The sequence below is a fragment of the Mya arenaria genome, chromosome 9 (assembly GCF_026914265.1).
Source record: "Mya arenaria isolate MELC-2E11 chromosome 9, ASM2691426v1".
In the NCBI taxonomy this organism is placed as follows: Eukaryota; Metazoa; Mollusca; class Bivalvia; order Myida; family Myidae; genus Mya; species Mya arenaria.
The window spans coordinates 16930857-16958828 of record NC_069130.1 but is presented as its reverse complement, the minus strand read 5'-3'; positions in this window follow the sequence as shown (position 1 = coordinate 16958828).

The window sequence follows — 27972 nt, the reverse complement described above, 5'->3', positions numbered from 1 at the left end:
TGGCTCCTTGATTCTCAAAACAAGAAGCTTGTTATAGGCGTGATCAGAGGAGCATTTCACTGGCCATTGATGGTATTATTGAAAAGTATCGCTTAAACCTGAGCTTTTGTTTGACTATTTCGGAAGGATTTTTTTCTTCCAGAGAAACCATTTAAAACCGTAATTGCCGTAAAAGCATATTTTAATCAATCGGCGCGACATGGGCACAGTATATTGATATTTTTACAGCTGGAACCGCTCAATTGGTTTCCCAGATCCTTCGAAATGTTTAACATGTGAAATAGCCAAAACGTACAATATATTTATTGCACAGAGTGATATTCAACGTTATACGTTCATGAGCTAGTAAAACGAGTTCCATTGAAAAGCTTGTCAAATTAGTATTTGATTAATAGGGACAACTGGGCGCTAACATTTAACATGCATATTATGAGTCCATATCCTTTTCAACACTACCCGTGTTAATAATGAATTAAGAAATCGTTTTTCTAATACCATATAATGTTTACATGATTGTTCGATACAAGTATTACGTTAGCGTATATATTCCTTTAAAATAGGCTGATTAAAACTTAGGCATATGGTCTTATTCCTGTACTTTCCATTATTGCGTTAACATATCAATATATTACACAAGGAAGATGCTAATTATTCTTTAAATCATATAATATAGCACTTTTATAAACGATACGCTAAAAGTTAGTTGGCCATGGCCGGACACTTTTAATTAATATATTAATAGTATTTGCACTGACTTAAAGTGACACTCTTATTCAAAATCAATACATGCATATGTGTAACAAACATAAATGTTGACTGATAAACCTTAAACTACTTACTAAATAATGCATTTATGGAAACATTAAATATTGATAACAGGATTGTAACCGTGTGTTTAATAGCAGAAAGCGCAAAACTTAAATGACAATTGGTGAATATTAAAAGATTTACTGTGGTTTACTTTAGTCTCATGGGGCAGAAATGCCGTGTTTTTTGCTCATTTCTTTCAAATTAAATGCGATATCCTTCATAAGAATCATGTTTTTTTACATTTATTCACCCTTAAGAAATATTAAAACAATATTATTAGTTGTGGTAAATCTAATTTGGGAGAAAGAGTGCATCTTTAATCTAGGTGGATCCACAGCCACGAAACCTTCAGTTTTCAGAAATGGATGTGATGAGAAATCATGCAAAGCATCCTAAAGGATGAAATCAATTAAGGTATTATAAAAACCGCATTTCTAATAACAAATTTTATTTAATTCATTTGCATGCATGTTTCCGTTGGGCCTTATGTTAGCACGTGTAATGCAAAGGATAGTTTGATGTGTTTATGAATGTACATGTACGTGTAAACCACGAACAAGCCAGTTGATTAAGACAACAGCTAATTTTGTTGTTGAAACAGTGTTGCAAATTGAATGTTCAATGCATTCAAAAGCCCAATTGAGTAACATCTGCCTGTTTTCACCGGATATAATATAAAACAAACAAAAACGAGTACGACGATGGCTTTTTTAAAAGGCAAAGGGATCAAAGCCCGACAGACATTCAGGAAGACAAACAAGAGGACAAACAACGCCACGAAACAATAGATAGCTTTTTTAAAAGATCAGTTTAATACATGTATATTGTCTAACAAATATTGGGCAAGGCAACTGAAGTAATTGTATCGGTTAGGTCTCAAAATAATAATAATAATAATAATAATAATAAACCCTTTCTTTTTCTTATTTAAGGACAATTTATGTTCAGCTTATTTAAAGTTTGACATATGCTTTGTCCTATGGAAAAATGAACTTCAACTTGGTGCAAAGATTTCTCCGATTATCAAAAACCCGAGTGCCCTGTTATTTTACTCCAAAAACATTGTTTTGATCCTATGAAATATTGAATATTTGAGTGACATCTGAGTTGTTGAATATATTATATTAGTGTGAGTATTCGTTGGAGCTTGAGGACATTCTGTTAGCCATAAATATCATTTTTACAAAATATAATTAGATTATTATGATAATTAATATATAAGGTTGACAGACTGGAACATAAGCACGACATAGAAAAAAACGCATATTACAGACAGCTTGTGAGATTAAGATAATAATCTTTGAAACTATATACATTTTATTTAATCAGTCGTCACTATTATCTTACATCTGTTAATTGTGTGTTTGGATTAAATTATCTACCGACATCCAGTTCCAGGATTTCTTGTGTGGTCATCTTTAAGCAGACAGGCAATTGCATATTTACATTTATTTTAGGTAAAACACAGTTATACAAATTTGGTATTACCACGGTAAGATCTAGTGTTTTCTTTGTTTTTATCTAGTGCAATATGTTGCCTGAAAGTAATGAAAGTCAACTGTTTATATTTTATGAATCATCCTATGTTCATTATTAAACACAGAGACAAATAATTGATGCTTGAGAAGTGAACTGACTAGCATGTTACAATTCGTTATTATTCTGTGAATTTCATAACCACATTTCAATATGCTATTAAGATGTATGTGTATTGCATAATAAACATTAACATCGAGCCATAATGTCTTATCTATATGATTAATGCGTTTTGATTAATAACATTATCAGCATCGACATTTGGTCGGAGAGTCTTTTGATGTTAATTGTTTGATTTGTTGTTGAAACGTTTATTAATGAGTATGCGCTTATTGCATAATTCGCCATTTCCTGTGTAATGGTGTTACCCTATACTATAAAAAACAGTTTTATTTCCTGAAGATATCAATGCTCCATGATATTCCATGATATTCGTCGTTGCTCCTAGAGCATGGATAATGTGATGGTTTGTGAATAATTCACATTCGGAAGATAATATGAATGATCGGAAACACCATTGCTTTGGAATAATATATGTCTTAATTATAACTACATGACCGCTGCAAAATTTGGCAGTAAAACAAAATGCACTTAATATTGAGGAAGATGGTATTTGGTTCATGTTTGTATGTCTTGTGGTGTGTGATTCTTACCCTGTGTCAGCATATGACCATACTAAAACTTGTCCGTGTAGTTCAATGTAAAAGTATTGCAATCAGCCCTGCAATGTTAGCATAAGTTGATTCATATATGTAACCAACTAAGCAATTATACAAAAGGAAACTAGTATTGACCCTACGCCATCTTGTCTCAATATCACATACGTACTTAGCACTATATACAACTATTGGCCGAAATGCATGGCAGGGATGATTATTTTCATAAATCAAGCCAAAGCATTTAGCATCAGCATCAGTGTTTTTCGTGATAATGAAATGTAGAGACTGTTCTACGTATTATCTTCGCTAAATGTCTCGACTATTACAAGCAGAAGGATGCATAAGTTGATACCATTTTGATAAACATAAGAACACTTTCTTAACACATTATTGATGCAAAATATCAAATTTCAACACAATATATAAGAGCAAATAAGTATAGCGACAGACTACCACCGTACTGATATATAATAAACTCAATATCGAATTGTGTTATTTGCGGACTAAAACAAGCATACGATCGTCCGATGAATAACTTAAACTTTAACATGCAAACATAAAGCCAAGACTATGTTTACACGTAAAAATGGTGCAAATTAAGTATGTTCAAGTTGTTTGTTAGGTGCGTTTAAAAAGCATGAACACTTTATCATGTAAATGAGAATGTAAGACAAGCGTATACAATAACTAACAATCTGAAGTAATTGTAATTGATTAGCTTCTTCTTCAAGTGTTTACCTCTAATAAAATCTACAATTCAAAATAACGCATGGATTTCCCTCTGTTGCTCAAAATAGAGTTTCTTTTGTATAGGCAGACACGACATAACTATCATCATGTTGTTTGTCCTCAATTTGTTGGATGTGCTGTCGCCTGTGTGGAATGCGTCGAATTTTCGATAAAATTGGTAAAAGATTAGCCCACTTCAAATTGAAAAGGCTGCAAGGATTTATGTACATTTATCAAACTAATGCCGGTTTTAAAATATTTTGACACTGTGAAAGTGTAATAAGTGCAACCATGTATACGTATTTGTTCTTCTCGTACTGTACCATTATAATGCTTTATCTATAAGTCCTTAACAATTACTTAAAAAATATAATACAAAACAATTCCGACACCTTCTATAATTCTTTCTCAACATTTATTATACGTTTTGAATTTTTACTCCATGGGAGTATTATTTATTTTCGCGTTTTATATATATTTATAGGTGTTTTTAGTATGAAATATGAACACTGCTTAAGCCATGACCGGAGTAGCGCTTAAAGCATGAGATGATATTATTGAAAAGTACTACTCAATCATGAAATTCATTTACCTCGGATGGTTTTTGCTTTTCCATTAGCTCCCTCTCTAAGTATTTACAAGGATAATGGTAAATTAGTTAAAGTGACACCCTTATTCAAAATCAATACATACACCTGTAAAACAAACATACAGTTGGAGTAAAAAGCCTTTAACTATTTACTAAATAATGCATTCGTGGAAAATATTTATTACTGATAACACGATTGTAACCGTGTAATTAATAGCTGAAATCGCAAAATAAATTATGGTAAATTGTTTAAAAATCGGCATGATTACAACTTGGCGGTACATGGGACGTTGCAGCAGCTGTTACCTTTCAATTGCTTTCCCAGATCCTTCGATTCCAGCTCTTCGAGAATGATTGGCGACAGCTTAATTAAACAATTAGCTAATCCCATTATGTCACAACTAAATGGCATTTGCTTTTTTATTTAGATTTATAGCATGCAGTTATTTTTATGATCCTCTTCAAACACATCACTCACCAGGGTTATCTAGAAATTAATTAAAACGCTTATTTATGAATGACATTGTGTTTCGCTATTGTGTGTGTTGAGAAACAGACATGGCAAAAATCTGAATAATTGCAATGAGCTTCTTCAGTGTTTTACGTATCGATAAGTTTGGTTTCGTTTAAATCATTATTTACAATCACAAAACAGTTAAAAATGGCGCCTTTAAAAAGCCAGTCTAAATAGTGCTTCGTATGGACATCCGGATATACCAACACACATAGTAAAAACAACCACAATTGAAACAATCAAGAACTGAGTCAAGCTAATATACGACTTACTCCGTATACTTTATAATAATATAATATAGTTACAAGATTGATTGTTATGAAATTATCCCGATATTTTATCAGAGTTTGTTACGTATGCCATTAAAGGCTCACTATATAGGTTGAGGTCATTGTCTTCTTACATTAAAACGCATTACTATGTTTAAGCCATTTGACTTGATATGATAAAATGATAAATACAAAACAAAATGATATAGATTCAGATTAGCCCTTTATCAATGATTTATTTTCTAAAATGGATACGTAGCCACAAATTCACCATTAAGAAAGCGCAAAAATATTCCGACTTTTTTTCATCTGGGCTTATATCTGTAGTTAATATGGTATCTTTTATCCTAAGAAAACATTTGTTACGGTTAAATCATAAATGCAATGTTGTGAAAGCAGAATGATCGACATTTCGATGTCATTAAACACGAATCGGTCTGCTAGACATTCAGACAGCGGAAATGAAAAGTCTAATGGCCACCCTGTTGCAGATAATCTTTTTCTCAGAGAATGCATAAATAAAGATATAAATGATGCATGTCACATCATTATGTCAAAACGTTGTCAAACTATTTCAGTGTTACTTTTCATCGTTAGCCAAAAATGTATCGGTTGTTGTTTGACTATGTCAATACATGTCGATAAAAACTGTTCATATACATGACGATTAAAACATTTCTTACATAATTTTAAAAGTACTCTTGAAGGTGTTCATTCGTGCATTAACCATTAAAAGAAAATTGTACTATCTACATCTCATGGTAAATTGGATATTCATTTGACATTTTACGTTAATCGTTCCCTTTTGTTACAAAATGCACATGATGTTTCCAGCTACAACCCTTCAATAGTCCATGGTTCACAATAGTCTGATATGAATAAAGTTTTATTGAAAAGTAAATAAATGCTGGAGAAAGTTGTGGTGGAGTACCATACATAGCAACAGCTGGAGCACCATTTTCAGATTGTTTGTGTTTTAATGGGCAGTATCGCACGTTACAAGTTTATGAGATATGAGAAACCCAAGCCAATTTTTACCAACGGCTCGGCTCCGCCATGTATTAACCTCTAAATATCGGATACAATGGAGGGTTCCATCACCCTCTACGTCATCTGATATTTATTTTAAAATACAAAACTACTATTGTTTACACTGGTTACGTCTGAAAATATACAATGAGCCTACAATATTATAATTATCAACTATGAAGTGTTTTTTCGGTGTTATTATGACGTCATATGATAAAGCATTTTCGTTTGATTGAAATTTATATTTTAAGACTGTGTTGCCTTCAAACACGGATTTTTAATTTAACAAGTTCACTGGTACATTTATAAAGAAATTCAATACACAAATAATGAGTATCTTCATTCATTTTAATATTACTGAAACACCGAAATATAAGTTGATCAGTTCACAATCAGTTTTTGAACAAGGGTTGGTCAAACAGTTTATTTTCAACAAAATTTCGTCCGATTATTCGAAACTTCAGGTGTCTATATTCAAGTAACATTCATTTTATCAACCGGTAAAAATGTTATGTCAGGAAATAGTTCGGGTTGGCTAATGTCGTGTATATGATCATCTAGCATGGTCAGGTCACGTGTGGTATGTTTATAGACCTCTTCTACAACGGATCCCCGCACCGGTTATTACGCACGGTTTTGTATTGTTCCTGTTGTGAATGGATATTAATCAGTCAAAGCAAAATCGTAGTCGCAGTTTATTTTAACTTAGCATTAATTTTAAATTGTATGTGTTGAAAATTGTATGAAACAATTTGAATGGATTTTTATATGATGTATTTTGTAGGGGGGTATGCCCTCTATGTACGTTTACAGTTGTAATACCTATGGCGTTATCAATACTTATTCGTACTGCATGATATATTCCTTAAATGGAACCGATAAAGTGATAGTGATTTTAGGACAATTAATATATAATTCAGAACATTGATTTACATTTCTTTGCATAATAATATGTTTTGATAATGTAATATAATGAATCTATATGACAAAAATAAGATGTAAAATGTTATACTCAAGAAACACAAAATAATGTAAGAACAAAACCATATACTATCGGTGTTTTTTTTAAATGACTACGATATTTAAGAAACACGGCCTGTAATGGAATGTAAATTGCAATAACGCCATGAGTACGGCCATAAAACTCAACCGTGGCATTGGCAGTTACATCCTACAGGCAGTCCAATAACAATAAGCCAGAAAAAAACATGTTTGTACAAATATAGAGGGATCCTGTATAGACACGAATGAAAACACTCGTATATTATACCATTCCACTTTTTTAGTTTTGCAATTGGCTATTTTTCACAATCCCGTTTCGTCGAAAATATTGAGAAGCACCATGGTAACGTGTAGCTCTATAGACACGTGTAAAAGCTGCAGTTTAGTTGTGAACAATATATTTTTCCTTGAACTTGTACACTAACAATTGTTCGCATCAAGTATTAGCCATGCTTTTCTTATATGTCATTTTCAATGTGAACACATAACTGGACACAAAAAGTAGTCAACATGCACAAGTACACGTATAAGCAGCGCTTCTAATCTTTTCTTATACGTTCTGCATATTTCATGAAGCTGTCGAAGTTAAAACAAGCAATCTCACATTCATTTAATTCAATATATAAGCATTATTTATTGTTTGCAAGACTATTATCAAATTATGTTTGTCTACGACGGTAGATAAGATTTGTTTTCGTTCAATAATCGATATAAAAATATTGTGCAAACATATTGTCCTTGTGAATCCTACTATTCAAAATTACTTCTTCATTCTCCAAAATATAGGATCGTTTTAACCGTGTCCAGAGCAGCGCTTACATAGTTACAGTGACCATTGATGGTATCATTGAGAAGTATCACACGAACCTAAACTTGAAATTGATTTGGATGATGTATGTCAACCCAAAAGTCCCCTCTTCAAAACTGTACCCGCCTTAAAGAAGATAATTAATCATTCGGCACGAGAATCTCGTGATGGTACATGGAACTATTCAACGGCTGGAAACGCTGAATTGGTTTCCCAGATCCTGCGTCGTTTGTTTGTAACAATCGAAGGGCGGCAACTAAAAAAACGATTATCGCATAATGTCCCAACAACTCCTCTTTCTACACATTACTCACGAGATTAACCTAGAAATCATTAAAAACAACTGTACTTCGTTTTCGTATATCAAAGGTTATACAGACAATACATAAACCGATTTATTGCACGTAGTTCATTCACTGATAAACGTTTACTAAATGGTTAAAAGGAGTGCTTTTTAAGGGCCTTTAAAGATATATTTTTCTATTTGGACAGGCGAGTGTAAATATTCATAGTAAAAGAAGTTAAGTGGGATAACCAAGAATCAAGTCGATTTCGATTACGTCGTTATCTGCACTTTTTATAATTAAAGTATGAACTAGTTTATACGACAAAACCTTGAAAATTTTAAATGTTTTTTTGTTACAAACATAACGTTATAATTTTGTGACTTTAGAAAATATCTGGTTAAAACGTAGGCTACTGGTCTTTTCCCCGTACTTTCCGTTGTTTTTTTAACATTTAAGACTTAGTTTTTACAATGAAAATGACTGTCATTATTCAAATTACACTACAGAAAACTATTATGAAAAAAAAACAATCACAATTCATTTGTTGTGTCGGACACTTCAAGTTTGAAGAAATAATAACGCAAATATCAGTATGATTATCAATTACTTAACACAGTTTGAATCAAAGCAAACTTCAAGAAATAAAGTAATGAGCAATGATGCCAAGAGGCAAAGTATACTAGAGGGTTAAGATGGGATGGAGTTGGGTGTACCAGAAAGCGAAATTCTTACAACTTTCTGTAGTTGTTCACGTAAATATTGTCACAAGTAGGCATGTTTCTATTGCTGTTTAGAATAAAATAACTCATGTGAAGTACGAAATTTTAGTGCGATGTGTTTTATGACTTTTGGTGTAAACCACAAAAGTGACATGTGTTTAAAATGGAACTTATAGTTTGAGCTACACTAACGTTCAGACGTCTCCGGTGTGTTAGACAAGAAATGTCATTTATCACATGCTTACCCTTGTTTTCTGTGTAATATACCCATTAAGAATATTTTTATCTTACACATGTGTAAGATAACATATCAGACAATTCTATTCGCTAGACTAATCACATGTTACCTAGATATCCCTCCGCATTGTTTGCAAACAAAATGGTATAAATAAACGTCAACCAATATTTATACTTACCTCAATAATGAAGCTCTAGGACTGAGACAAATGGCTAACGAATCATAGTGCCAGAAAGCATCTTGTTCAAAAACTTTCTGATAACAATGTTCCGCCAAACCAGATAATGCAGATCACTAGTCACAAAAATATCCAGTCAGTCAACAAATACAGCCACATTTACACTCATTCTAAGGAGAATAGGGATATTGATGTCGCTCAGTATCTATTCTGTATATTGTGTATGTGATCCAAAACTATTATGGTGAATGTGTAGTACTAAAAACCACAAAAAGTTAACACCATAATATTAGGAACAGCTGCATTATCAACGTTTGTACATGAGGACCTTACCCGCAATTTGTAATGTTCGAGACTGTCGCCTTTTATCTAAAGTGACAAACAACACGAGAACATTTCAAACATCTCCATCTTGACAAACACAGGAAATATGAAATCAATGCCATTTTATTGCTAGTTTAATCAGCTGTCGTTTATAAAAACACAAATGCGAATTTCGCAGCAGAGGCTTCTCAGTACACATTCCATGACGGCTAGAACATCATGTTCGCTGGAAACATTCTGCGGTGGAACATTTTCAACATCAACTTCTAGGTAGTACAGAGAAAGGCTTCGTCGTAATCATCTGCATGTTGTGAAACTCCATGTACACTACGAAAACGCTACAAAATCATCGTAGAAAGTGACAGCGAATAACTTTTAAATCCGTGCACACAGTAAAACTTAACAGACCGATGTAGGTCACATAAACCGCGTAAATGCAAGTACTCGCAGTGTGACGTCATCAGATTGTGTTCTGATTGGGATTTTTTGGTTAAAATTGTTAGTAATTCATGTTGTTTGATATGTTTCTACTCATTTTTATATTTTTGACTTGGTAAGCGCTTTATCAGAATTAAAACTTGATAACTGCCTGCTATTCTTGTCATTTTCATTTGAACTATTTATATGGCGCATCGATGACATTCTACTCTGAGTAGTTTGGCTGTCAAACAATGGGTTCAAAAAGTGGAACTTAATTGGTAATAAAAACACCGTTTTAAGCATGTGATTAAAAAGATCTGACACTCGTTGTCATTTTATACAAGATTTTTATTAAACTCGTCCATGAAATTTCATCAACTCGTTTAATAAAATCTTGTATTAAATGACAACTCGTGTCAGATCCTATATTTGTTTCGAACTACAGTTCCAAACTGTGTATTAATACTAAATGAATCCGCTACAATCAAACCGCCACTGTTGTTGTTTTTTTGTTTTAACCTTGAATGACACCACATAATTGTTAGGGATGATCTGTATTCCAGAACAAAATTGAATAATGTGATTTCATATTGGATCTTTAATCTGCTTTTGACAGTAAATACACTGTTTTATGTTCGGTTCAAGTATGTATAAGTAATACATAAAATGCATCATTATGCTAGATGCCTGAGCATTGTGCCTGTTAAATGGAGTCATTTTCAAACTCTTTTCTTCTTTGCATGTCACTATAGTTGTCATTGTATCTTTAATGATTTACCCTTTTCATCTTAAAACCATTAATAAACAGTTGCATTTGACACCGTTAAGGGCGAATCAGCCTGGTAGACAGCGGAAAGGATTTATGTCTAACTGGCTCAAATTAATAAGACTGTTACATACAGCCCTTGAGATAGTTATGATATATATATCAATATATTATCGATTAGTTTACGCTGTTACTTTTGCCTCATTATAGGCAAATGTATATATCGGCTACATTTCGCTATTCAATAACACTGTGCTTGACCTGTAATTTTAAAATCAAGACGAAACAAATTTAATTATTTTCATCATATAGCATTTTAAGAATTTATATTTCGCAAGAAGAATTTGGTATCACGTTTCAAAGCTTTCGTTCTAGACGAAGTTTCTAGACGATAATATTCTTAGAACATGTATTCGCAAAATCAACATTTGTCTGAAAATTCTATTTAAAACTACAATAACAAATCATTCGATACGAGCAAGTTGTAATGGCCCACAAAACAAAGCTGCACCTGGAACGACGGGTATCACATTTTTCAGATTACTTGTGTCTTTGTTTTAGAATTCTATAAGCGGCAGCGCACGTGTACATGGGCGGGTTTTCACTCTATGTACGCTTACATCTGTAATATAATTCACTCCTTTAATACGTATGTGTACTACATGGCATTTTATTTGCTATGTACAAGAATAATAAGAGTATACAAATATTTCGGGGTTGAGTTGTGAAATATCTCTTTAAACTTGTTCTTGTTGGCTCACTAATTTGTACATAAATCATTAGCCACGTAAGTTTTACCTGTTATTTTGAACTTGAACAGTGTACAAATGCATGTGAACAACAAATAGTCCACACGTGTAGATAGCCATACAAGTAGCATTGTTCAACCTTTCTAACATGTGTTGAAAATGAAACCAAGTATAAAAGGGCAACGACACTATTTTGCATTTAATTAAATATACTTGCTATTTGATGGTTTACAAAACTGTAACTAAACTGTGCTGGTTTTAAAAGGCCATGATGTGGTTGATTCAGTTCAATGCATGGATGGCATTGCAAATATTGCATGAGAGTTAACTGAATAAATATGAGTGCATTATATGGACTTGCGAACAAAACTTTAAGCGAACTGCAACGATAAAGCCGATTCTAACACGAAGTTGACGTTACAAAGGAATCCATAAAAGGAAGGTGCATATGTAGGTCCCATCTGAACATTGTAAACCGTTGTGTTCAAGCATACATCCAAACCTACAGGTTAAAACCAGTTATTCAATAGTTTAATAATATGCCTTTCTCAAAGATATCAAAATGATTGTATGAAATAATTATATTGTTTAAAGGTTCGATATATCAATGATTTACTTATTAGCGTCTTCCAATAAGGAAAGGGGCTTTGTTTCAAAAAATGATCTTCATTAGTTCAAGTCAGTGCAAGAGTTATCCGACTGATAACAAACCTTCGTGTCTTTGAAGTTCATTCATGTCAGACTGCTTAGGTACTAGGTAAAATTGGATATTTGAGTGACATGTTAATTTGTTCTGATAAAGATCACTTGATGTAATCGTTGGAACAGCATAACATTTTATAAAGTTTTTTTTTTTTTGCTTATACTTGTTTTATGATTATGATGCTATGTTGAAAGACAGGAACATACGTAAACATTACAAAAATGCATATGTAAAATTGAGATAGTGATCTTTTAAACTCCAAGACGATTATATCTTTGTTGTTTTGAATCAGTCGTAAAGATTATCATACAGTTTGATGGTTAATTGGGAGGCAGTGTTGCGATGCATACAATTCCGATTTATCTACATCAGTTTCCAATATTTCTTATTTGATTTATTTTCAAAACAATACTCATTAGTTAAGAAGAAAATTGGAAGTATAAGTTTTGTATACCTTGCTTCTTCCTTAAGAGATATATGTTGTTGTTTAATGCATCTTAAGGTATTGAAGGTCTGTCGTTTGCCTTCAATGTATCACCTGTTTGTTCTTGTTCTTCAATAGATACAGAGACAAACAGTTAATGCTTGAGGAGCGCCTGACTGGCTTGAAGCGCGTAATGATACTGGAAATCCCATAACCACATTTAAGTATGCTGTATTGAATAATATTTAGACAAAATGCCGTATCTTAATGATAAATGAGTTTCGATTGATTATATGATCATGATCGACTTTGGGTCGGAGAGTCTTTAGATGTTAATTGTTTTACAAGCTGTTGAAACGTGAACTAATAAGTATGTGGTTATTGCATAATACACCAATTCCTCTGTATTGTGGTTACAACCAGCTATAAAAACTGAGTTTTATTTCCTGAAGATATCTTGCTTTGAACCTAGGGTTATTATGGGAAGCATTGCTTCTGAAATGAATGACTTAACCAACTTTCTGCAAGACGAATGGGCGAAAAGAATTTTAAATTTCCACATTGGTTGTTCGCTTTCTGGTCTGGTATGAGATTGGTAAAAGTAACAAAATATGTCCAAGATATGTTTTCCATAGGCAAGAGGCCGTATGGAATTCATGACATAAAGTCACAAACGACTTCAATCAATATATAACGTGTCTCAGGCGTAAACGACACGATATATTGTCTGTGGCCTTTGTACTAAGATACGGCAGTTCTACGAAGATTTCCTAGATTGGGCCACAGAAGGCCAGAATGTTCCACACACAACAGTTTAATCAAGTACTCTGACAGGGCGGAAAGAAATGAAAATGAAAACGCTTTTTCTTTCAAGATGATAGTGTTTCATTACATGACAAATTACTGCTATATTTTTACTCGACAGATACACATGCGCAATCGCCTCTCTTTGTTTCAGTATGTGAAAGTGTAATACAACACCTTGCTTGATTTACAGCTTTTAGTGTGTATGACTATCGCTACACAAAGAAATATTTTTAGAAATATATATTACATCATCACTCAACAATAAATCAAAATGATTTCATCAATTATAGGAAATCAAATATAAAGCTATAAAGTATGAAACTATAATGCAAAGGCGGTAATTAGAATGAAATCTCATAAGAATTTTCTATAGGTTTGGGGACATTCTATAAAAAACACAGACTTGAGAAAACATATTTGGGAATCATAACATGCACCTGCAATAGGTGTTTCTGTTCAACATTGACAAAGCTCACAGATAACAACATTATTTTAATTTTCAAATCTTATGATAACGAAGAGGTAATAAAACGAAAGGATACCGGCGTTATGATTTATTATAACTTAATCACTATTTCATTTTGTATATAAACATTCATAGGTAAAAACTTTCTCAAATTGACATTAGCATACACTATCCTTAAAATTTATCCACTTATTTAATATATGTATAATTAAGTCGTATCCAACGAAATGATACTTAGTAAGATCATTTTAGTTTCATTGGAGTTTGTTACATGAATGTTAAGCAACAGTAATGATGTTTTTATTAAACTTATTTGATTTTTTTTTCGCAATGAAACATCCCAGAACCTACAAAATCAGCAATAAAACGGGGAACTCCTCAAACCGTAGGGTTTTTTTGCATTACAATAACACGCAGAATTTTTTTGTTTAGTTTGCCTCAATCATTATAACAAAACTACAAACAAACAACAAAACCGGTAAGGTTGATTTCCGTTAGCTAAAGGAAATGTATGTTTGTAGTTTTGTTGTATGCACCATGTGTGAACAACAATTTAAACCTCACCTTTAACCGAAAATAGATACTTCTTTTATTAAATAAGGACAACCTGATTCAAGTCGAGGGGACACAAACATTCATACAACAGCAAGTCTGGCCTAAGACTGTTTTGTTTTTCTTAGGAAACTTGTGAATTATATATTAGCATTACTGATTAAACATCGAAGAATAAATAGCGTTGTATGTTGCTATGGGTGAAGACACATTTGCGGATCAAGCGGTATGTATTTGGGTATGGATTGTATCACAATGCCACATTGGTGGACTAAACCGTTTTATGTTGACATAGCTAATGACACATTTGTGGATTCAACCTGTTGTATATCGTCATTGCTAATGACACATTGGTGGCTTATTCCTGTTGTATTTGGTCACGATTAATGACACAGTGGTGGCATATTCCAGTTGTATTTGATCATGGCTAATGATACAGTGGTAGCTTATTCCGGTTGTATTTGGGCATGGCTTATGAAACAGTGGTGGCTTTTTCCGGTTGTATTTGGTAATGGCTAATGACACAGTGGTGGCTTATTCCGGTTGTATTTGGTCATGGCTAATGAAACAGTGGTGGCTTTTTCAGGTTGTATTTGGTCATGGCTAATGAAACAGTGTTGGCTTATTCCGGTTGTATTTGGTCATGGCTAATGAAACAGTGGTGGCTTATTCCGGTTGTATTTGGTCATGGCTAAAGAAACAGTGGTGGCTTATTCCGGTTGTATCTGGTCACGGCTAATGACACAGTGGTGGCTTATTCCAGTTGTATTTGGTCATGGCTAATGAAACAATGGTGGCTTATTCGGGTTGTATCTGGTCACGGCTAATGACACAGTGATGGCTTATTCCGGTTGTATTTGGTCATTGCTAATGAAACAATGGTGGCTTATTCCGGTTGTATTTGGTCTTATTAGTTCTGGTTTAATCCGTGTTTGTTATGGCGTATTATTCATTTTTGTATTTAACCGGTTGTATTTTAGCATTGTTAATGACACATTGGTGGATCCAACCAGTTGTATTTCTATTTAATTGATTACACATTGATCGATTCTACCGGTTGTATCTTTCCACGGCTGATTACACCTTGGTAGTATTTTGTCTTGGCTAAAAATAATTGATGGATTAATTCTGTTTTTGTGCCATTGTTAATGACATATTGGAGGATGAAACTGGTTTTATTTTTCCTTACATTGAAGCTTTAAAAATCATGTGTAGATCAAACGTGATGTATTTTGGCATTGCTTTCGGAGACAAAACCGGTTGTTTCGTCCTCCACCTTAACCTTTGCCACTAACGACGCTCTACAGTGCATTAATTAGGTATCGATCCTACATATAATAATTGTTCATAGCATGACATGTTGTTTTCTTCATTCAATCATAGAACATATTTGTTCTACAATTTTATAAATAAACAAAGTACCAATTACATAAGAAATTCTGAAAAGTAGAGAAATTAAAACTGCTAATCTGCAGTTGTTTATGTTCTTTATTGCCTCAAACATTCAAATCGTTTAGCGTTTACACATGCGCAAGTGCCTCTCGTTCTTCCAGTATATGATAGTTTTTGTAACACAATACCTTGCTTGATGTACAGCTTTTAGTGTATAGAGCTATCACTGCACAAAGAGATATTTTTTATAAATATATTAAACATCTTTACTGAACAATAAATCAAAATTATTTCACCAGTTATAGGAAATAAAATATAAAACTTTAATGTATGAACCATAATGCAAAGACGGTAATTAGAATGAAATCACATCAGACGTAACTTTAGTATTGAGACATTCTATAAAACACAGACTTGATGAAAAATATTTGGGAATCATAACATGCACCTGCAATATTATTTTTTATTTTCAAATCTTATGATAACGAATGGGTAAAAAAACGAAAGGATACCGACCTTATGATTTATTAAATCTTAATTACTTTATTTATTTTGCATTTGAACTTTCATACGTAAAAACCTTAGCATTCGTAATCCTTAAAAGTTTTTTGGAATTATCGTATACGCATTTGTTCAATTACGATTCGATATATATTTATTTGATATATTTATAATTAAATCTTGTACAACGAAATGGATTTTAATGTATGAATTTTAACAGTAAGGATATTCTATAAAGACACCTGCTTATTTGATATTTTTTTCTCGCAATAAGACTTCCCAGAACCTACAAAATCAGCATTTAAACAGCGTTATCCTCAAGCTGTAGTTTTTGTGCATTACAATAACACGTAGAAAACATCTTTTAGTCTGCCTTATTCATTTTAAGAACAACAAAACCGGTAAAAATGGTTATTTTCCGTTATCCAACGGATATGCATGCAGTTCGGTTGTGTGCACCATGCTAGAACAACAATTTTAACCTCACCTTAAACCAACAATAGATACTTTTGTATTTAATAAGGCCAACCTGATTCAAGCCGAGGGGGACACAAACATTTATACAACAACAAGCCCGGGCTTATAATACACAAATTACGATAACTCCATATCGTAGAATGTATTTTCAGTCATTTATTTGCATATACGTAATAACAAGCCAACGCTTCAAATAATACCAACTATGTATGGATTCACCAGCATATAAGATAACCTTAACGTCAATGACTCCATTAAATCATATGCATAGTTGTCGAACGGATACCAGAATAAATTGTGGATGGGGAGGTGTTATAGGTGACTGTCGCTCACCGAAGATGTCGTGGGATTGATCCCCACTAGGACTTTCCACAATCTTTCTGTATTGCCATCAGTGATGGACATGTAAAGGAAAAACACGAATGCATCATTCAGATGATACGGTCTCTCCGATCATGATAAGGAACTTACCTATCAACCAAACATGACGCAAACACAACCATTTCGTTAACTAAGTTATCTCATTGAAACTTTATCAATTTAACAACGATTGTGACAAGCTATTGCAACTTATAATAATCTCCCTCGTTGGTACGATGTTGCGCGAGAGTGTGGTCTTGTGGTCTACGTTATCTATAACACACTCGAGTTCTAATAGTTCAACTAAAAACGATTTTGTACGTGAGGGTCATTCCGAACGATAAATGACGAGACGAGAGCATCGATCAATGCCATTTAGTTTAGTCTAAACACAATCTATTTCTTGTATATGAACTTAACTCTACACAATGAAATAATTAACCCCTTTATTCAGGCTTCAAAAAAAATAATATGCGACATTAAAATCAACATTAGTCTGTATAAAAACACGAAAACAAATACTATTTCATTAGGAAAAAAAAACAGTGTATTTTTTTATATAATCAGTTTTATTGCATAAAAACAAATATTTCATTCCGAATAGCAATGTCAAGTTATACAAAGTGTTTCAAACTTTAACATTATTAAATCGAACGGAAGAGAGGTTCTAACATTATTGGCTAAACCCCCAATGATATGAGAAATTGTACATGTGGAATAACCATAATAATTGTGGAATACGAAGCATACGTTATTCAAGGTTATTCCCTATATAAGTTTAATTTCTTAAAGATTTACCAGTGTTTCATTTTTCTGTCATAAATATGATGGACAATACATTATTTCTCGACATCTTAGTTCTTTGTGGATACACCTTGATTATTAAGTATCGCATTGGTTAAGAAATATTACCAACCGCTTAAGGTCATATAACATTATAAAGACCGGACAGTCCGAGTTAATATGAACCGAAGCTTTATACGAGGTCCATTCATAGATATATAATTCATCGATCAATTATTTATCTCAGCTGTCATTTATTAGAATATTTGTTTTGGCAAAATTGTTATTGGACAGATTTGCATGCAAGTGACAGGATAAAAGCAGTAGTTCTCCGTTTAAAGGGGAGGGGGGTAAATTATAATGAATTACATCTGCATCTACTGAAAAGTATTGGAAACTTTTCTATCAATGTGTTTTACTATTCCGTTCTGATCGATAACAGGATAACGTCATATTTGTGATGTTGACATAAGATGTTGGATTAGAATGAGCTTGTGCACACAAACATGTTTAAACCCTCTTACACTAATTATCGTACACCAGACCCCAATATCACGAATATGCTTAAGTCAAACATCAATCTCAACTCATTTTACCACATATAAACATAGTGTTTTTCAAAATCTTGCATGTTTTTATGCTTTTTGAAAACGTATTTTCTCATAGAATGTGTTATTGAAAGATTTTGACAATATTTCAAAGAAAACTTATTCTAGACCAAAAATATACTTGAGTAATCGTTAAAAGGCAATGAATTGTACTCAAGTACATTTTTCGCTGTAGAATATTTTTCCTTTGGATAATAGAACAAAGGTTTCACAACATATTCAAAGATAAAATGCGGTATAATAAATGTTAAAAAACATATTCATTTTTTCAATAAATTTTGTGTTTTATGGTAAAATAGGTTGAGATTGAGTTTGTGATTTGACTAAAGTATTTTCGTGATATTTGAGCCAGAATGATGGTGCTATGCGTACTGTTAGATTTATCATTTCCAAACCTCTGATAAATGAGAATGCCTTAACGTTCTTGTAACATTGATGCATCACTTGCCAATATTGCCATCCTATGAAAGAAATTTGAATTCATACATATGTGCATTGTTTTGAGGTGCGTATAAAAGCTGAGGTCTGGCGTGTTTTTGAACATACATTTTCGTAGATTATACATGACAGACGGTCATCATTGACACGGCCATCAACGAATCGTTATATTATGTCCATTTCTGGAATGCTGGTTAGATAGCCGTGACACTTTACGTCGACCTCTTTCCTGTAGTCTGTGAAACTTGTGTTAAAATAATGTTTTCCCATACAAGAAAATGTATAAAATTCTTAGACACACAAAAGATGAAACAAACCTTATCGTGATAATAAAAAAATATATCATCATGTCTTAGCACTATATTATAAAAAAAAATCTTTAACAATTTTTCCATTTGGGAAAATCAGTTTTCGGTACGCATCATTAAAAGCATTATGCATGGTGATGGTACTTATGAATATTGCCTTTGTTTCATAACTTCTTCTTACTTTCTCAATGCCACGCGAAAACTGATAACCTAACAGGTGAATTACTTTGATATCAACATTGCTTGCAAATCAATTATAACAGAAATTGTCCACGAGTTTCAATGGCGACTGAAAAACATTGCTTCTTTGACTAGACTGTGTGTTTTGCAATTTCTAATAAATCGTCCATACTGTGGATGTTAAGTGTTCTATGGAGCTTCTATGGCACTTTTACATTTTATATAAATTGCAAAACCGTTCAAAATTGCAAACCGGGAAGAAAGTACAACATCTTTTATCAACTTGGAAATTATTCAGGAACGGTTCAATGCGTTCTTGACTTTACGTTTATGGGTAAAAAATGCGCGAAATTTCGAAACAAATGATATTCGTTTGATGATTATTGCAGACGTATTTTACATTTTGCAATTCCGATAACAAATATTATACTTGTTGTACTCAACAGAATATTTAACGCAATATCTAGTAAAGCACAAACTGGATGCCAATGTTCATACTATTATAGGTAAACATAATTAAAGAAATAGGGCTCAACATGAAAGGAATTTCAATCATTTCATTTAATCCTTGCTGTTGTTGTTGCTGAAACTTAAGAGATTTCTAATCGAGCAATTGTCATATGAAACAAGATCCAAAGCACATATGTTATTTTTTTACTTCGGTTACTCACAAAAATCCGTAAATAAGCAAAGCTGTAGTTGGAGTTGTTCCAGTAATTTCCGGAACTTTTCAAACACCTTACATCATTTTTAAATCACAGCATTTTATTTTTAGATTGGGAATTACGTTTTCAACATGAAATGTATATACAAATGGTGGCTGCAATTGGTTTTGCATAGAAATTATGTCGGAAATATTTAAAACACATGCTATAAAAACATATTTTATTTTGGCCGAAAAAGGCTGCATAATTATTACACACATACGATACATAACAATAGCAGCCAAATCACGCAAAACAAAAACTCGGCCAAAAATTAAATTGACAGAGCTACATGTCTAGCGGCCTGAATCAAAGATTCGTCAGAAAAACCTTAATTAGGTAAATAGCAGTCCGACTTCCAGTTGCCAAATAATTGAACAAGTTCACCAGGAACTCCACACATATAGTAAAAAGAAGCACCTCATCTTATCAAAGTATGTAAAGTATACTCAGAGGATCCATATACAGAAGTTAGTTTCATGATGCGCTTAAAAGTTCTGTCAAGCTTACTTGCATCAGGCGGAACTAACGAATGAGACCCATCCACACAAAACAGAAGATCCAATGAGTTTGCTGGATTTAGAATACACATATTACTATATGCGGCAACTGAATGTAGCGGAGATTTGTCATTCTTAATAAAAATATCAGACGACCGTTCTCGCGACTTAAATTCTAACAATGAATGTGAGCGCCAAATACAGGTTATTAAGCGTAGAATTACTTAAAAGGGATGGATGGTATTAGAGGTACAAGAGTTATCTCCCTAATAATTAAGATTTTTTGAAGCAAAAATTGCAAATGCAGGATATCTTATTTAGTTACTGATTTCTTTGATTCCTTTACATCAAGTAATGTGTTCTTCCTTATTTTGCCAACCTCAGACAAGTAGATCCAAACATTGAGCCATGCTAGAATTCCTTATTTTGCCCACAGGCAAAGATAAATTAAGTTCCCGTATGGAACTCCTTTCCATTGTCATCACACTATATCCTCCCTTGGGTAGACCGTCGTATGTAACACCATGGACACCTTGTCTTGTGGCAATATTTAAAATCCAAATTAATTATTTCTCGGTTCAAGTGGCACCAAAATAAGGTTTTCATGCTGCATTCAAAAAATAATGATTTACTCTCCTCAGATTTACTATTTAAAAAACGATTTGATTATTTGCATAATCTAAATTACTGCGCGCATATCCACAATTACAAATGATCACATATATAAACGCAAATTATTATTACTACGCACAAAAGAGTTCCAGTGTAGAAAAATGCATTTTTACTTTTTTTTTGTATAACTGAGGTTGGAGAAACAGCATGTACCAGGCCGCTCGTGTAACACCCTACGCTTGGGTTGGGATGAACGTAACTTACACTCTCGGCCATGGAAGATACTTATTATCTCATTTTGGTGTAGCAAACATTTATTTTCCCTTTACATGTCCATCACATTACTTCATGTGTGTGTGTATGTAAGGATGTTGGTAGAGTCTGCTTCACAATCGAGGTCAAATGTTTTGTCCGTACTTGAATGCATATGATTAAACGCAATCATATTTCGTAGTAGGTATACTTAGATAATGCAAGCGTTTGATATAATTATGTTTTTGCTCTTGAAAACAACCTAAATTAACTCAAGTTCTTATCATGATACCAGCCTATCAGTCAGCATTATATTTGCTATTTTTAGCACTTGTTGAATAATGGCTTCATAGAAGTTATGTATTGCTCTGTACCTAAGAGACAAACACACAGTATGTAAACTTACGTTTGCTCCTGTAATCAGACAAAAAGCTATATTCATTATATTGTAATATGCGTTTTGTGTGGGCAAATGACAATTGAGTTTTTTAAATTACCAAATTACTTTTCATTAATTTTACTAAGATCGATTCTTACGAATGAACCAAAAATAATTTGATAGAGTATATTTCAGTCAGTCTTTTTTCCATCCAGGCTGATTTGTTAAATATTTGTCAGCAGTAAAAGGTATCATTCACTGGATGTTTGCATATTTGTGGGCCAATGACCATCGAGGATTTTTCATTAATATTAAATGGCCTAAAAAAGGACGGTACACAAGATTGGCAGCAAAAAAGTTGATTTTTTTCTGTTACGTATCTAAGGACAATTAGTTGATAAAATGTTTGTTCTTTGATATTATAATTGAAAATAAAAATACCAAAATGTAAAAAAAAATCGATTCGGAGACCTGGTTTGAACCTGTGTCGCCTAGGCTTAGGCTTACCCTAAAAATTTCGAATATTTAAGCTATATACCTTACTTGTCAATAGCACGTGATTTTATCATCTAGCCAATCACGCGTAAGGAATGAATTCTACTAGGTAGACATATCTTTTTTAATGGACAAATACGAAAAAAACTGCGAAAAATATATAAATTGTAAACTATGTGGTACTTCAGTTAGTAAGTTCCAATGCATTGTACACATCGATACCATGTTTATGTCAGTTTTCTATAAATGTCTTTTTTCGCTATTTCATCATACGGAGTACAGCACCTTTAGGAATTACTCTCTTTTTTTTTTGGGGGGGGGGCATCGGAATATATTCTCAATTGCCGAAAGGCAGTTCATTTAAGGAATAGACGTTGAGGTTGTAACTCTTTAACAATGAGTAATGTATTAACTAAAAAGAATCGATTACTCGTTCAAACCAATTATCACGAACGCGTTTCGTTTATTGAACTTTTTTTTTCTTGCCCGTCAGTTATTTCTACAAAACCCTGTTGAAAGCAAAGTGTTTTAGCGTTGTTGTAGAAGTTGTCAATAATTATTCCAGGCTTTGATTGAATTAATGATTAAAAGATTTGAGTAATTATTTGTAACCATTCGGCTGTATTTCAATGTATACACAATATTTAATCATTTTATTTTATCTATGGTGTACCTTCTTACATTGATCAATTGACTTCTGAGACATGTGATTGATGCTGACAAAGTGTGCTGACTCATTCAAACCCGCTGTGGGAATTTTATAGCCACATCAAACTATGTAATTGCGATTAATGCTTATAGCATATCAAACATACACCTGCACACAATATGTTTTTACTTCATGATAAATGTTCTTTTATTAATGACATTATCATGCTCGACTTTGCGTCTGCGAGTCTTTTTACTCTTTTGGTTTTTTCTAATGTAAACAATTTTATTTAGCCAATAACTAAACACACACCGTGGTTAAAGGCACAGAGCTAAGGCCTAGCAAACACTTGCATACCTAGCCATTCTCGAGCAAGTACATATTTGCATTGTCGCAGAATCACCCTTACGCCCCAAAAGTACGGACCTACGATATGGAGGCAATCAGGCACCATTCTTCTTAGATATAGTTCTTGATATTATGCAAATAATAATCTTTAAAAATAATGAACTGAGTTACGTTCAGTTACTCTGGTTTTGGAAATAAGTTCAATGGGAAGGCCATTTTCCGATTTGATTCATACTGGAAAGAAAATGGCTTTGAAAACAAAGCTATCATATTTCTAAATGAAAATCAGGAATCCAAACATGTTTCTGTTATATTACTGAAAACAACAACATTGGGTGAAAAGGAATGTAATAAAGTTTGCAAGAAATCTGGATTCGTAAACATAACGTTGATGCTGTTTCATTCAAATACAACCCTATAAACAGTTGATAATTAACCTTGTTTCAGCATGCAGGTATGTTTACCTTAACTCCGAGTATCTTCCAGAACGAAACGTGAAGGTATATTATATGTTTTGTGTTTACTACATAATGTCTGTTATTCAAGCCGAGAAACAGCATGTGTTTAAGTTATTAATGCATTTCTTAGCTTTTAATCTAAGCTGACTAACCATTAAATCTTGTTGTGTGCTATCATTTTTTTAACTACAAAAGTTGTCATTAACATGTGTTGGTAGATGTCTTAAAAAATACAATTCAAATGATGTGAATACCTTGATTTATGACATGACTGAATGCTTTAAATGTTGTTGTTTTCAAAACCACAAGACGTATCCCGCTCAATGTATAGAGTAAACTTTGTTCAAAGAATGTATAAAGTAACCATCTTTAAATGCTTAGTCACATCGAAGACCTACTCGTTCAAAAGAGATTGGAAGACAAGCAAATGACATTACTAGCTTTAGGCATGTTTATTAATAAACTTTTATTTCAAAGTTTTGAAAATTACAATAACAAAAGATAAATGGACCTTCGTCTGTTGAACAAAATAGTGTTGCTTTGAAGATGCAGACATCTCATAATTATGATCGACGTTGTTGGATGCACAGTAGCCTTTGCGAAAAGCTTTACCATCGAATGTTCGATACAAAAAAAAGACAAATTAGCCAACTTAAAACTGAGAAGGCAAACTATCGCTGGTTCGCATTTTCTTTGACACTGTAAATGTGTAAAAATATATCCTTTAACGGCAAATGACGCAATCTCTTTAAGAGGTATCGATTATATATTATTGTTTCTATTTTAACTCGTGCGCCCTTACCACAGATAATGTATTCTCGTTACACTGATAATTTTATTTTATACAATTTGATAACACCTACAACACATTATATGAACTCATACGTATTAAGTTCAAAAAGGTATAAACAATCATCGCGTATTTTTTTCGATACCAAAAACACTTCTATGATTGTTCTATACTTGAAACACCTAAACCTTATTCAACAATTATCTAGCACAACCTGTACTACAACAAAACATAATTCTCTCAACACTGTTTCATAGTTCTTAATGAACATTAATTATTCGTGTTTTTTTGTATTTATTTTCACCCAATGGGAAACAATATAAGTGTAATTTATTGTTTTCGGCCATTGGGTGTTATTCAATTTGACTCCTTGATTTTCCAGTTTGCTTTAGTCGTGACCAGAGGGGCAATTCACTGGCCATTGAGTGTATTATAGACAGGAATCTCTCAAACCTTTTATTTGATTACTTCGGAAGGATTTTGTTCTTCCAAGGGAACCGTTGAAAACCGTACTTGTCTTTAAAAGCATAGTGCAATCAATCAACACGAAAAACATCGTGACGGTATATTGAATTTTTTAACAGCTGGAACCGCTCAATTGTTTCCCAAATCCTTCGATTTACGTTCTTCACAATCATAGGGCGGCAGCGAAAGTACCGATCAACTCATCCCACTTTATCGCATCATGGTACGACAACGGTACACATCACTCACTAAAAAGCGATAAGCATGCTTATTGAATCATAAAACTGGATTTCGTCATCGTATACATGCTTATGAAACAATCAAGACATATAATTTATTGATTGCACAGAGTAGTATTCAGTTTTATACGTCCACTAGATAGTAAAACGAGTTCCTTTGAAAAGCCTGTCAAATAAGTATTTCATTCAATATGGATAATATAAATCCATATCAATTACAACACTACCCGTGGTCTTCATAATTAAAGTAAAAAAAACGTTTTGCTATTACCTTATTATATTTTTATGCTATTTCCATATAAGTATTACATTAACGTATGATTTAATTCTGGATCAAGTTAAAGCTAGTGGTCTTATTCATGGATTTTCCATTATTGTATTAACATTTCAATATATAATATAAGGAAGATGCTAGTTTTTATTTTAATCATATAGCAAAGCACTTTTATAAAAGATATACTAAATGTTCGTTGGGTCGGACACTTCAAATAAAATATATCAGTAGTATTTGCACTGACTTAATACAGGTGGAACCACAGTCACGAACAACTTCAGCCCTTACGAATTGAAATGATCATGAATTTTGCGAGGGGGCAGCGCATCCAAGAGGTGGAATCAAGTGGGTGTTACAGAGACCCCAAGCCAAAAACAAATTCGTCTTCTTGTTATATACAGGCATGATTCCATTGAGCCGTATGTGTAACAAGTGTAGTGCAAATAGATAATTGAATATGTAAATGAATGTAAGTGTAAACCACAAACATGACTGTTGTTTAAGATAATAGCTGATGTCGAAGTTGAAACATTGCTGCAATATTCAATGCGTCCAATGGCCCTATTAACTATCATTTGCTTGTTTTTGACCCTAAATAATTAATAACACATTGAAAATTACAGAAACGAGCATGGCAATAATTTGATTAAACGGCAAAGAGAACAAAGCCCGAAAGACATTCAAGAAGGCAAATAACGCTACAAAACAATAGATACCTTTATCATAAATAGTTGAATATCGTTATCAACACCTACTTGGATTATTGCCTTACCAAGACTACTGAAACAAATGTTTCGATAAGGTCTCAAAAGAATAAACCCTTTCCTTTCAATCATTAAGCAAATTCATGCTCATTTTATTTATAGTATGACATATTCTTTGTCTTATGAAAAAATGAATTTCAAATTTGTGTAAAGATTTCTTCGATTAATTAAACACCTGGGGTCGTCGAATTGTAATCAAAGAACATGTTTTAGATCAAATGAAAATTTGGACATTTTGTCAGCAAAATAATGTTATTTTTACAAAAGATTGTAATATGATTATAATAGTTGATTTGTTAGGATGAAAGACAGGAACATACGCATACGAATATTGCAGATAGCTTGTGGGTTTAAAAAAATCTTCTTCTTTTTCAATCAGTCGTCATAATTAAAATATAGTTGTATATGGTATGTTTGGATACATTAAAGTCGAATTATCTTCTAACATCCAATTCCAGTATTTCTTGTTTGGTCGTCTTTAAGCAGATGCATATGTATATTATCGGAGGGGGAGCACAGTAATACAAATATCTTCGGTACTTAAAGAACTGGCCCCAATTTCTCGAAACTTCTTAAGCTTAACAGACTTAAGTCGCTTATTTCAATTAGCCCAAATACATACTAATAATGAATTTTGATAAATGAAAAATGGTTTCCTCTAATTAGCATACAAATATTTCTTATATAATTTATAATAACTCTTAAAGATGTAAATATAACGCATATTATAGAACAACAAAAATAGTGGGTTTAGCTTAATCCTGTTATAAGGGACTTAAGAAGTTTCGAGAAATCAGGGCCTGGTGTTTGTTCACCTTCTATGAATCATAATATGATCATTATTATACACAGAGACAAATAATTTATGCTTGAGAAGTTAACTGACGAGCATGTTACAATTCGTAATTATTCTGTGAATATCATAACCACATTTCAATGTGCTATCCAGATTTACGTTTATTGCATATTAAACATTAACATAGAGCCATGATGTCTTATCTTTATGATTAATGAGTTTTGATTAATAATATTATCAGCATCGACATTTGGTAGGAGAGTCTTTTGATGTTAATTGTTTGATTTGTTGTTGAAACGTTTAGTGATGAGTTTGTGGTTATTGCATAATACGCCATTTCCTTTGTAATGTTGTTACCATAAAAATACTATAAAACAAAGTTTTATTTCCTGAAGATATCAATGCTCATCGTCCGTTAAGCTAGAGAGCATGAATTTGATCGAATAAAATATAAATGCACAGAAACACCCATGCTTTGGAATAATATGTATTGATGATTTCTACATGACTGTAAACATTTGCAGTAAACCAAAATGCATTTGATGTTGAGGAAGATGGTATTTGATTAGTGTTTGTATGTCATGTTACGTGTTATTATTTCTCTGTTGTGACAGCATAATAT